Raw genomic sequence first — 13,815 nt, forward strand, 5'->3', positions numbered from 1 at the left:
ACTTTATACCAAGCATTCAATTTTAGAACACAAGTTTCTATTGTTTGGCCGACTCAGTAATATTTTGTTTAGTTGTGTTTTAGCTGACCTTGTAATTGTAAATATTGGAATGGTATATATGTAATTTATTGTATCATTTGCAATGTATGTAAGAGAGTATCAAGAAATGGATATGTAATGTTTTGAGAAGAGTGAATGCCAATTAGTAGCAGAGTAGAGTATTGAGCAAGGTCTACAAGGAGTAGTAACGATATATCAATCACAAGAGATGATTTGTACCTCAAGGATCTAATTAGAAATCAAGTTGTAAGTCAGATCTACTATTTCATCCTAACAAGTGAATTAGTTTTCCAAATCCTTTAACAAGGTAGACTTAACAATCTTTTTTTAAATCTCTTGACAGAGTGCATACTTCATTGTATGTTTGTAAAACCTCTAACAAGGTGGTCTAGCAGTCCAAATTACTCTTAACAAGGTAGATCATTAGAAGTGGTCAATGTAAGCCCTAATAGGAAAACTTTATACTATATAGTGAATTTTTTTTTGGTATCATCCCCATCCTAGTTTTACTTTCTATTTGTAAGGTTTTTGGGTCACCAAAATACCACGTTCATGTGTTATGAATGTTTATCTTTTCTCATGCATGTAGTATATTAGATGAATGAATGGTAAATGATTTATATTGTTAAGCACTGAATTGATTTAAATTTTTTGAGGTTATTGATTCACCCCTCCCCTCTCAATAACCTAGCTAGTCTTGATTATTTCCAACAATTGGTATCAGAGCTTTGTGGTTCTCAAGATAAAGTTTGATAGCTTGAGTAAAGATCAAGGGTAATGGAGATATTTAGACTCAACAAAGCTATTGAAAATGAGAAGCTAGATCTAGAGATGGCATAGCTCAACTCAAGGAAGAAAAAGAGCATCTTTCCTAATCGCTAAAAAGAAGGAGAGAACCTGCAAGACAATGAATGACCATCAGTATGTTGAAGAAAAGATTGAAGAATTTCTCCCATCAAGTAGTTTAGATGAAGAAAATGAGGCAATCAAAGAACTCTTACAAAAGAATGGCTCCCTACAAGAAGAGGTGAGAAAATTGAAACGAGAATAGGAAATTCAATCAATAAGAATGTGTGAAATCTTGGAACAAAGGAATAAGGCAAGTGAAGACTTGGAGACAAGAAATAATGAAACTCAAAGTCAGCCCCTTCAATAAGAAAGCCTTATCAATCAGCTCTCTGATGCAAATGAGGAAATCATAAATTTGAGATCTGAAAATGAGAGTTTAAGGAATGATCTAATCACTAAAAGAAAAATCAATGAAAGATTGAAAGCTAATATAATTTTAGAAAAGAAACTCGATGGAAGGATGAAGAAATCTCAAGCAGACATGGATCAATTTAATCAACAAAGTGAGTAAAATCTCCATAGGAAACAAGGTAAAGTAGGACTTGGATATAAAGAAGAAGGTGAATCTTCCAAACAAGGTGCCCAAAGGAATCAAACACCTACTTGCAATAACTATGGTAAGTTAGGTCATACATCAAACAAATGTTGGAGCAATGGAAAAGAAAAAATTAATGGAAAATGCTACAATTGTAGTCAACATGGTCATAAAGCTAATGAATGCAAGGAGAAACCTAAATTTGAAGGTAAATGTCACAAATGCAAGAAACAAGGTCACAAGGAAACTGAATGTAGACCTAAACCATTCAAACCATCTGAACAACTTATAAATGAAATATATGGTTGGGACTACAATACCTGGTATAGATGTCACTATTGTGGATAATATGAACACATTGGCATAAATTGTGCAAGGAATCACTTGAGAAAGAGAGATACAATAGTAAGATGTTATACATGCACTAAACTTGGTCATATAGCTAAGAATTGCATGAACATAGGAAAGGTTGAAGATGAGAAGAAAGCTAAAGCTGATGACATCAGGAAGTAGATGAGATAGTAGCGGATTCCAAAATCTACCAAGAAAAATAGTTCAAATGATGGCCATGTCACTCAAGAAGTGGGTGACTCCACCATTTCCAATTAGATTTGTAAAGGAGGAACTAGAACTATATCCTCAAGTCAAATCTCAAGAAGTTCCAAATGAAAGAAAGTAGAAGATCGAAATCAGTATTTCAAATATAGAGGGATCACATGAAATTAGTTCATACCGAGCAAGGTTAGTCATAAACTCAATCGAGCTAGGTTGGGAGCAATAAAAGTTTTGTTTAGTTGCCAAGTCGCAAGCTTCTACCAAGCTAGTGAGTGGATGATAGTCTGTCATGCACTACATCATTATGGTACCAAGCATTAATGGAGAAATTTTTCATCAAAAAGGGTAGAATTTGACTTCATTTTTCACCATGATTTCAGTATACATAGAGCTAAGCGATTTCCAAGAGCATCTAAGCAATTTTGAGAAAATTTGTAGTGAAGAATTTGTTTGAAAAAATTATGTCATATACCAAGTAGCAATGGCATCTAGAAGTAGTAGCAGTAGGAAGGTGAAAAGAGGATCTAAAATGTTGGTTAAAGGAGTGGAATGGAAAGTGGCTAACTTCAAGAGAGTACGAGCAATTGCAAAGTCATTGGACCCAAATGGAGCTCTATCACAAATTCCTCCCAAGGTACTTCTAATTAATGACATTTGCACTCATTTTAAATGTTCTATTCAAGAGATTGGAACACTAGAGATGGATAGTGCCCTAGAAGAAATGTGTGTTGATGGTTCACTAAAAGTTGAGCATAAGCACTTAGAAACCAAAGGATTAACTCATATCCTGCATATGCCAAGGAGCTTTCAGATTAAGTGGATTAGGTGTATCCTTAATTATGTGCATAATGGACAATTATGGTTAGAATAGCTTGTGTTAAACACCAAGAAAATGATACATAAGATTATGGGTCTCCCTATGCTGAGCAAAGCCAAATCTACTAAAACCCTAGGTCGAGATTAACTTTAAAAGAAAACCCTAGCTGAGTGGGACTATAGAGGTTTGAATATTAGCACTATTTCTACCATTGAATTAATATTTGACATTCACATCATTACTCAACAAATTTATAGCTCCAGCCAATTAAATAGTGTGCCATGTGAGGTAGTCGATTTGGCATATAAAGTTGTGAAGAAAAATATGGAATTTTATCTATAAAAGTTATTATTGAAGTGGTTGAACAAAAACATGGATAGCATTAGGACTTCAAAGAACAACCCTTGTAAATTTGGTTTGTTTTTAACATGTCTTTTCTTTTATTTTCAAAAGTTTTTCCCATTAATGGGTTTAGTAGTATGGAGAAAAGATGTTTCAATTTTGTATTAGATTAATGAATTCATTGCAGAAATGGGTATAAATTTTGATAGCATTATGGATAACTACTTTGAAGATTTCAAGGAAAAGATGAACAATAGGTTCAGGATTCCTCCTAAAATTGTTGAGGATTATAAAGATGATGTATTTTTTATGGTTGATTATGATAATGTGTATATTTAGGTAGTTAGGAATAGAATTGCATGGGTGAAACCTCTTCCTTATGAGGTTAATATTGATGAAACTAGAGATATCATAGAAGCCCTAGTGAATGAACTAGTAGATCCTAAGCTACTAGTTTTTGGAACCTATGATGAAGCCAAAGCAAAAATTGAGATTGAAATCAAGCTACCCCAAGCAATTAGCAAAGGAAAAAGGAAGGTAGCCAAGTTGAAAATTGCAAGTGCTCCTCTAATGCTTACTAAGGGTAAAGGTGAAGATATTGAGGAATCAAAAGAAGAAGAAGAATAATAATAATAATATGAGAAGGAGGGAGAGCCAGAAAAGAAGGGCAAGGTAACCATTACCAAGACACCCAAAGCCTCTATAGTAGTATTCACAAGGAGGTACAAAAGGAAACAAGACAGTAAAGTTGTGCTTGTTAAGCCCCCTCCCACATTTCATGAAAGACTCAATCAATTGAGAGTAGGTACTAGAATCAATAACTTTAAAGCACTCAAGTATGAATCTAGAACTCTAGCATAGTAAAAGGAAGTTGAAGATCTGATCATGGACAAGCTAGGAAGATGGAAATTCTCTCCTAATTATTTTTCTTCACAAATACCTATAGTATTATTAGAAAAAGTCAAGGTTAGGTGGAAATTAGTTGAATAGGTAGCCAAAGACATATTTGAGAAAACCTTGAGAAAACTACTACCAAATCTTTCAAATGCAAAAGTAAAGGTAACTATGAAAAAGCATGAAGAGAAAATGATGATGAGATTCTATACTTGCCTAATTTTGATAAAGGAAATTGAGCATGTATTCAAGGATGCCAGGGAAAAAATTTATCATCTACACAAACCCAGTGATGACCCTATGGAAATCAGGGATGATGATGATGATAGTGATGATGAAGAAGAGGATAACACTCCTTGTGTCACTTTTGATGTTGAAGATTATCAAGCACTAAAGGATGATGATGAAGAGAAAGATGAAGAAGCTAAAGAGGAAGACAAGGAAGAAGATGAAGAAAGTGATCCAATGAGAATAGTAGCAGAAGTCATTTCCTCCCTTCCTCACTCTCCACCTAAAACTACTTCATCATCAGGGTTGGAGTCAGCTTTAGCAAGTATGATTGCAACCACCTTAGATATATCATCTACATTATCATTATTTTCTACCTCACAAATCTAGGTATCTGTAATAGAAGTGTATACCACTTCATCTACTGATTTGCAACCCTCTTTATTAGCTCTCGAGTCATCTATTTCAATAGTATGTTCAACATCTAGTTCCACAATTGTGCCAACTTCATCAGTAGAATGTATAGTAAGCTCTACAATTTTGTCCACTATAGCTTTGATAACATCAATTTTTGTTCCAATCAGTTCTCTAGTTGTAAGTACTCTAGTTTGTGTTCCACCTATTGTTACTTCATTTTTTAGTAGCACATCAATTTTGGATATAGTTAGCACTTCTTTTAGTTTTCCTTCAGTTGGATCCATTCAAGTTTTTACTGCAAGTCCAACTATTTCTACTATTGTTTCCATTTCTAAGTACAAGGAAGTAAGCTCTAAAGTAAAACCAAAGACTCCTCTAAAACTTTTTCTTACTGGTAATCCTCTAAAAATTTTGCTTACTAGTAAAGAAATTGATGAAGATATTGATTTGGACAAGGAAATTGTTATTCCTAAGTTAGATTTGGATACTACCACAGTTGATGAAATGAGATTGGTTAGCCAAATTTTGGAGCAAAAGGCAAGGTAGACATAATTAATATTTTAAAGAGATAGAGAGTTTACAATAATTGAAAATGCTATTAACATAATAACTAAGGCTATAGGTGTTGATATGGATTCATCTCAACACATTTTTTTGCAATTGGAAGAAGCTATAAATAAGTTCAATGAGGACACTTCTGGCCAAGAAAAGCTTATTGAGAAGGTAGAGAAAAATTTTGATAATAAAGTGCTTGAGCACATTGCCATTAACCAAGTAGAGCTATCTACAATTTTGAGCAAACTTGAACACTCTTTTTCCAATGTGACATCACTTTTTGCTAAGTTATGTGATGTTACCAAGTTTACCAAGGAGATTAAAGAGAAACTCAATAAGATTTATGTAGATATGAAGGCAAGTGCTCAAAGGCTTCAAGTTGACCCTAGTTCAAGCTCAACACATCACATCAAGGTGATATTTTTGTAAGATAAGCAAGAAAAATTGCTAAGATAGGAAGTTAGGATCAAATCCACATTGATTAATATAAAAAATATGATCCTCATATTTATGGAATCAATGTGGAAACACATTGCATATTCAAAAACATTGGTCTAGGATAACAATTTTTCCATAGCAGATCTTATGATTGAACTTTCTACAGAAGTTCAAGTGACACTCTCCACCTGCAAAATTTTGCAAGAAAATTGGGATAAGACATTGGCTCTTATTATCAAGGTACATTCTTAATTTTTCTCACATTTTGGTGTCTCTATTTGAATATATTGCATAACTCTTTCGCAATATTTGTCAAAAATGGGGAGTAAGAGATGATAAGAGACTTGTGGAGATAATAAGGGAGAAAATAGATTTATATATGTATAGGGAAAGACTATGTATATATTATGTCATATGTATGGAGGAGATATGTAAGATATGTATATACAATAGCTTTATGAAGAAAAAATTTGAAAAATAAAAAATCGTATGTCAGTGTACATAAGTTTTGGCTCATAAGTGTTTTTGTCACTAATGCTAAAGGGGGAGATTGTTGGCATTATGTTTTATTCGTCACTAGTGACAACACTTATTCAATTCTATATGCTCACTAAGATAATCAATTAGTCTACAATTTATACTAAGCATTTAGTAAATGCCAAGTAAGTTCATCACTTAAGCAATTCACACCAAGCATTCCTGGAGCTACTAAGTGAGTGTACAGTCTAGCAGTGTTTACCGAGTAGATAGTGTTCACTGAGTAGATAGTGGTCATTGAGCTTCACAGTGTCTACCGAGTCATCAATTTGTGTAATGTGAAGCCAGTGTCTACTAAGTAATGTATGTGTAGTGTTTACTGATTGAAAGCAAGGTAAACGAAGGATTTAGTATCTACTGAGTGACACTATATCTACCAAGTCTCCAATGGTTACTAAGTTTGAAGCTATGTTGTGTGATTTAGTATGGACTGAGCTTCTACTTCTACTGAGTGCATGATGATGCCATGTAATGTAGTGGACATCAAGTATCAAAAGTTCACCGAGTCAGTTTTAAAACCTGAGTTTCTACTATTTCGCTGACTCAATAATATTTTGTTTACTTGTGTTTTAGTTGACCTTGTAATTGTAAATATTGGAATGGTATATATGTAATGTATTGTATCATTTGAAATGTATGTAAGAGAGTATCAAGCAATAGATATGTAATGTTTTGAGAAGATATAATGCCAATCAGCAACAAAGCAGAGTATTCAGCAAGGTCTATAGGGAGCAATAAAGATACATCAATCACAAGAGGTGATCTATACCTCAAGCATCTAATCAACAATCAAGTTGTAAGTTAGATCTACTATTTCATCCTAACAAGTGAATTAGTTTTCCAAATCCTTTAACAAGGTAGACTTAACAGTCTTTGTTTAAATCTCTTGACAGAGTGCATACTTCATTGTATGTTTGTAAAACCTCTAACAAGGTGGATCTAGTAGTCCAAATTGCTCTTAACAAGGAAGATCATTAGAAGTGGTCAATGTAAGCCGTAATAAGCCAACTTTATACTATAGTAGTGAAGTTTTGTGGGTATCATCTCCACCCCAATTTTACTTTCTATTTGTAAGGTTTTTGGGTCCCAAAATACTATGTTCATGTGTTATGAGTGTTTATCTTTTCTCATGAATGTAGTAGATTAGATGAATGAATGGTGAATGATTTATATTGTTAAGCACTTAATTGATTGAAAGTTTTTGAGGTTATTGATTCACCCCTCCCCTCTTAGTAACCTAGCTAGTATTGATTATTTCCAATAGGACTACCTCTCATGTCATCCCTATATTTTTGTTGGAAGTAATGTTCCAACTATAGTCAATAATAATTATTGCACATGTGGTAAACCTTGTTGAGTTGCTAGCAACACAAGTTTAGTTTAGGTTTGAGTCAAAGAGTTCTAGTTGTTATCAAGTTCTTATTGTAGATGTGTTTGAGTTAGGTGTTGATCTTAGATTAGTTTTGACAATTGAGTGTCAACACACTTAAGAAATTTTCTAAGTTCATACCAAGCTAGTAATATATGCCAAGTATAATTAGATGTTGAGTTCCAATGAGTGTTGAGTCACTCATGAGCTAAGTAGTTTAAGTATTGAGTGAACAATAGATGTCAAGAAAGTTCAAGTGACAAGTCAGACAAAATTTTAGTATGTACTGACCATCAGTATCAACAAGTGCAAAGTAACATAGAATGACCTAGTTGTTTGTGATGGTACAAACAACTCTGTGAACTATTTTTAAGCTGACATATGCATAGATCTCAAAGCTTTGAGAATAAGATCAAATCTATTTGGATTCCATATGTGATCAACATACAACCAATAAAAAAAATAGAGGGAATTGTTGTCACTTAGGTTTGCACCCTTGTCCAAGGCCTATGCGCGAGGACAACCTAGTGAAACATGGAAACAACCTCCAAGCTGTGGGACTTGAACTATGAGGTTGAGTCTCTGGAGAAGGCTGGATTCCTCTTACTGTCAGGGCACACCTATCTATTCTCAAAAGGGAAAGGGAGAAAGAGAGCGTCAAAGCAAATCTACCTAGTCTAATCTAAGGCGGTGATGCACCAAAACGGAGTGTTCAGATTCATTCCTGCCCATATATATACTACAAAACTAGAATAACATACAAAAGTCATACACATCCAGACTTGTATCGATCAATAATCACATACAGATCAGAAAAAACCAACCGAATGACACTAGGAAAAGGAGATTTCACTTATGTATTATCCGATAGGCCAAAGATAGATACAGTATGCAGATCGTTGATCTCAACAATACACCAATGGGAGGAAAAGTGACGCACATTCACACTGATGGCTGAAAGAGATGATACATGCTATTACATGGCTCAGAGATAAAGGGATTTTACACTGCAAGTCTGCAAGCAGTAGCAGAGAAAATCAGGAAGAATCGACCTTTACAACAGATCACAAAACTACCTTTATGGATCAGGCATAACTGAAGATTTCCACGTTACATTCACTTCTTACCTACTGGCATTAACTTCCCATCTCGAGAATCCAATCGGGGATCTGATTGAAATCCTGGCCTGCATACTGAAAAATCTCATTTCTTTCTGAGAAGAGCTTGCAGAAGATAGAAATGGCGCCACAACATTCCCTGACATGGTAGATGGATCGACCGGATGGGTGGAGTGTCCTTATGTCCTGCATTCATTCCTGGTAGGTCCAAAATGATCGCGAAGATCAGATCGCAAGATATGTCGATCGCCTCTGCATCTTGGTTCATGAATCAAATTGGCCCATTAGCCGACCCAATTTCTTATATGCCGACTAGGCCACGCGGGCCAATCGTAATCCTTTGTCTGGCCACTTGGAGAGTCCCTCCGTGGTTGACTGCCTTCATTAAACTAACCGTGCCACCTTACTATCTAACTGCTGGCCGTTAGCTAATCGCCATGTCGAAAACCGGACTCGCAAGGACACGTGTCTTCCGAGCGCTAACTAGCTATTGTAAAATCCGCGCAGTTCCTCCATGGCGAGATAGCGCCGACCCTAGATTTCGATAGATCTGATGGTGGAGAATCCACCCCTTAATGCACTGGTCATATCAAAAAATTTGGCCCCTTGACATATCTATGTTCTGACTCGGCACACGTGGTTGTTTCTGATTCATTGCGGACTCTCCTTCCTGTGACTAGGCCCCATCCGAATTGGTGCCACCTCAATGATGCATCCAGCGAGACCTGACCCCACTGACATGTGTCAATCGGGTGCGATGTCGCCATGGTAAAAATCTTGCAGCTTCGCTAAGGCAACATGGCGCCTACCGTTGATCTTTTCTTATCCGACGGTCACGAACTTGACCTCCCGTAACCCTCCGTTCCTATTGATTTGTCAGGCCCACTAACACGTGGCATCCTCCTATTGGTTTTTCAGTCACCCCACCCTATCTTCTTCTGACGGCATGAAATGCAGCCCCGCTAGGACATGTGGCACATGGGCGCTATGTCGCCATGATAATATTTGCGCATCTCTGCCATAGCAAGATGGCGCCATCCGTTGATGCAATCAAATCTGATGGTGGAGATCGCAAACCTTGACTGTTCCAACCGTACTGATAGAGACTCCAGCCTGGTTACACGCGGTGGTTCCTTACTGGCCCAGCGGAACACCACTAGGCAATCTTGCGACTTGGCCTCACAGGGTTACCATGTGTCGACCAGGCGCCATGTCGCTATGGGAAAATCGAGGTTAAATTTCCATAGCGCCATAGCGCCCAACCGATGACATGTCCCTATCTGTGCATGGTTCTTTTTGATTCGTTGCCATGGCACGGGCTCCGCCAACTGGGTAGATGAGGTACGTAATGGGGCCCAATATTTTATCTGAAGTTCTCGCTGTTTATTTTCTTCGGCCTGCCAAACTTTACCCGACCGCCGCAACATTTTTTCGGCAACGTGACCCACTCACCGACGTGAGCATCTCCGTTGGGCACTATGTCACCATGGAGATTTTTTGGTTGGCGTGCGATAGCGCCATAGCGCCTGCGGCATCGGAAAACTTTCCCGACCCGTCCTCCATTGTAGCCCACCTGTCGGGCCTACCAAACACATGTCAATCGGGCGTGATGTCGCTGATACTATCTCCTGTGCAACTTCTGATGACGAGATTGCGCCGACCATCGATCCATCTAATATTTGACAGAGAGAAACTTTGGCAGGTTGGGGCATTAAAATAACAATTTTTTAGGCTAACCGTTCAACAGGCCACGGATTTGAATTTAAATCTTTGGCGGTAAAACCAGAGGTAACACTTCTGGCAACTCGCAGGGGGCATGAGCCTGCTCAATGCATGACCAGTGCCTGAGAATGATCCATTGGGCTATGGAGTTGAAAAGAGGACCAGGAGGCACAAGCTGAGAGCTGCAAGAACCCTAACCCTTAAAGAGGAAATCAAAAAATTAAAAACCCTTAAGGTTCTAACTCTGCTTCTATGATTGGAAACAAAAATAGGACCTCCTCAGCAGCATGAGACACGTCAAAAATGACTCACGAAGAGAACCATGTGCTCGTGCACTTATTGCAAAATAGAAACAAGCAGGAAGCAATTGGATTAACTATGTACATAGATTCACAACCCTTCAGAAATAGGGCTTCAAATAGATCCCATTGACTGGAATGGGTAGAACTTCACCACTTGGCCTGCTTAGTTGGAATGTGTTGGCCTGTTTGCAACTAGAAATCAGATAAGGGCCACTCCATAATGGGTCAAATTTGGAGTGCCTTCCTGGTTTTTCTCTATCTGAGTCCCACTTGAGAACTAAATCTCCCTCTCTGAAGATTCTAGCCCTTGCCTTCTTGTCAAAATTCCTCTTCATCTATTGCTAGTGAATCTCTAGAGTTTTCATGGCTTTGTTTCTCTTTTCTTCCAACTCAATTAGTTCTGCCATTCTTACTGACATGGCATCATCTTTAACCAATTCCAGCTGATGAGCCAACTCCAAGGATGGGAACTCTAATGAGATTGGGAGTCTAGCTTCCCTACCATATACTAGCACAAAAGGTGAATTCCCAATAGATCTCTTGGGTGTTATCCTATCAGCCCATAGAGTAGTCCTTAATTTCTTGTGCCAGGTCCTCTGATTGTCTTCTATTGTCCTCTTCATAATTCTGATCAGATTCTTGTTGGAAGATTTAGCCAAACCATTACCCTGAGGATAGTAGTTCAATGATGTGCTCAGGTAGATATTGTGATTCATGGCCCACGCACAAATTTGGGTTCCAACAAAAGACTTGGCATTATCTCAGATGATGGTAGAAGGAGCACCAAATCTAGATACAATTCCATCAAGGAATTCAACAACTGATGGCTCTGTGGCATCCTTCAAGGCAACTGCCTCTGTCCACCTAGTGAAATAATTAGTAGTAGCCAAGATCCATTTATGACCTCCACTAGATGGAGGATTAATGGGGCCTATAAAATCCAACCCCCACTGAGTGAAGGGCTGATCCACCTGAATAGGATGAAGAGGAAGAGCTGCAAGTCTCTGTTTGCCTGAGAAAAAAGCACATTTCTCACATTTCCTCACATACCTATAAAAATCATGGAATAGAGATGGCCAATAATATCCAGCCCTCATGATCTTCATAGTGGTTGTTCTTGCAGAGAAGTGGCCACCATCAGGGCCATCATGGAGTTCTCTAATCACCCTTTCAGCCTGATTCTCTTCAACACACCTCAACAGGGTCCCATTAAAATCCCTCCTAAATAGGATATCGTCAATCACAACATAGGGAATGGATTGTAGTCTATATTGTCTTCTTTTAGTTCTGTCCGATCCCTGAGGGTATCCATTCCCTAATAAGAAATTCTTCATGTCATTTATCCAGCTCCTTGGACCATCAGCATACCTTTACTCCTGCTGCTCTGCTATCACCGTGGCAACTTCTTCATCTGAGTTCTGATCTGATAACATTTCTTTACATAATTCTCTTCCTCTTACCAATTTGGTAATCTGAATGTCAACATCATATTCCATTACCCTAGTGATCCATCCAGCTCTCTTCTCACTGACATCTTTGTTTAATAGGAAGTCTTTTACACTTGCATGGGGTACCATTAAATGGATCCTATTATGGGATAAGAGGTGTCTGAACTTCTTCAAGGCTCTAATGACTACAAGGGCTTGCTTCTCAACAAAGCTATACTTATCTTCATATTCCTTAAGCCCTTCACTAAAGAAGGCTATGGGCTGCTCCTCATTCTTGTCATTTGTTTGGGTCAAGACAGCAGAGATGCTTGACTCACCACCTAAAGTGTAGAGGATGAAATCTTTCTCAAATTTTGGGTTCATGAGGGTAGGGGCCGATGCTATGGCTGCCTTGATCTTTTCAAAACTCTCTTTCCCCTCCTTGGTCCATGAGAAGACCATATCTTTCTTAAGCATGGCTGTAAGGGGTTTCACCATGGTGGCAAGATTAGGAATAAACCTTCTTACAAAATTTATCCTACCAAGGAAACTTTGTAGCCCTTTCTTGTGTTTAGGGAGAGGAAGGGCAAGTATTGCTTTTGTTCTTTCTGGGTCAACGGTCAATCCATCCTTAGATACAATGTGTCCCAATAGTTTTCCCTGGTTCGTAGCAAAGACACATTTGGCTGGGTTGAGAGATACCCCAAACTCTCTACATCTTAGAAATACCTATCTCAAATGATCACGGTGATCCTCCATTCTCTTGGAATACACAGTTATATCATCGAGGTATACTAAGACAAACTTGCCAATTAATCTTCTAAAAGCTACCTCCATTGCCTTTTGGAATGTGGCACCTGCATTTGTTAATCCAAATGGCATTTTTCAATAAGCATAGGTGCCCCATTTAGTAGTAAATGTTGTCTTGTATCTATCAGACTCTTTAACCAGTACTTGGTTATAACCTGAAAACCCATCAAGAAAAGAGAATCTCCTTGACCCACTGACCTTGGACAGAATTTGCTCCATAGAAGGGAGAGGATGGTGATCTTTAAGGGAAGCCTGATTGAGATCCCTAAAGTCCACACACAATCTGATTTCTCCATTCTTTTTCCTCACGGGGACAAGGTTAGCTACCCATGATAAGTGTTTGATAGGAAAAATTCTGTTAGCCTCAATTAGTTTGGATAGTTCTTTCCTCATTAAAGGTTCAATCTTGGGATTCACTGGCCTCTGTTTTTGCCTTACTGGTTTGACCCTATCAACTAAATCTATGGTATGCTGAAACAAACTAGGGTCAAACCCTTTTAAATCATCATATGTCCAAGCAAATACATCACTAAATTCTTGACATAGATGAATGAAATCTTCTTGCTCAGCTTTAGAACATACCTTCCCCATGTTAAGAGATTTTCCATCAGCAATAGTAACTGGGGCATGGTCATCCTTTTCTACAGCTAGATTCATCCCTTTGCCTCTTGTTCGATCATCAGGATTAAAGATGCCCTCCAAGGTAATGAGACCCTTGGGTAGCTTGTTGGAACTGAGATGAATGATCTGATCACCATATTGATCTTGTAGTCTTAGCTGATTTCTCTCTGAAAATTCTGCTTCATCCTGCAAGAAGCTCACAATTTGCTCATCAGACTC

Source organism: Cupressus sempervirens, chromosome 5, assembly GCF_028749045.1.
Source record: "Cupressus sempervirens isolate cs-2001-9-10 chromosome 5, ASM2874904v1, whole genome shotgun sequence".
Lineage (NCBI taxonomy): Eukaryota > Viridiplantae > Streptophyta > Pinopsida > Cupressales > Cupressaceae > Cupressus > Cupressus sempervirens.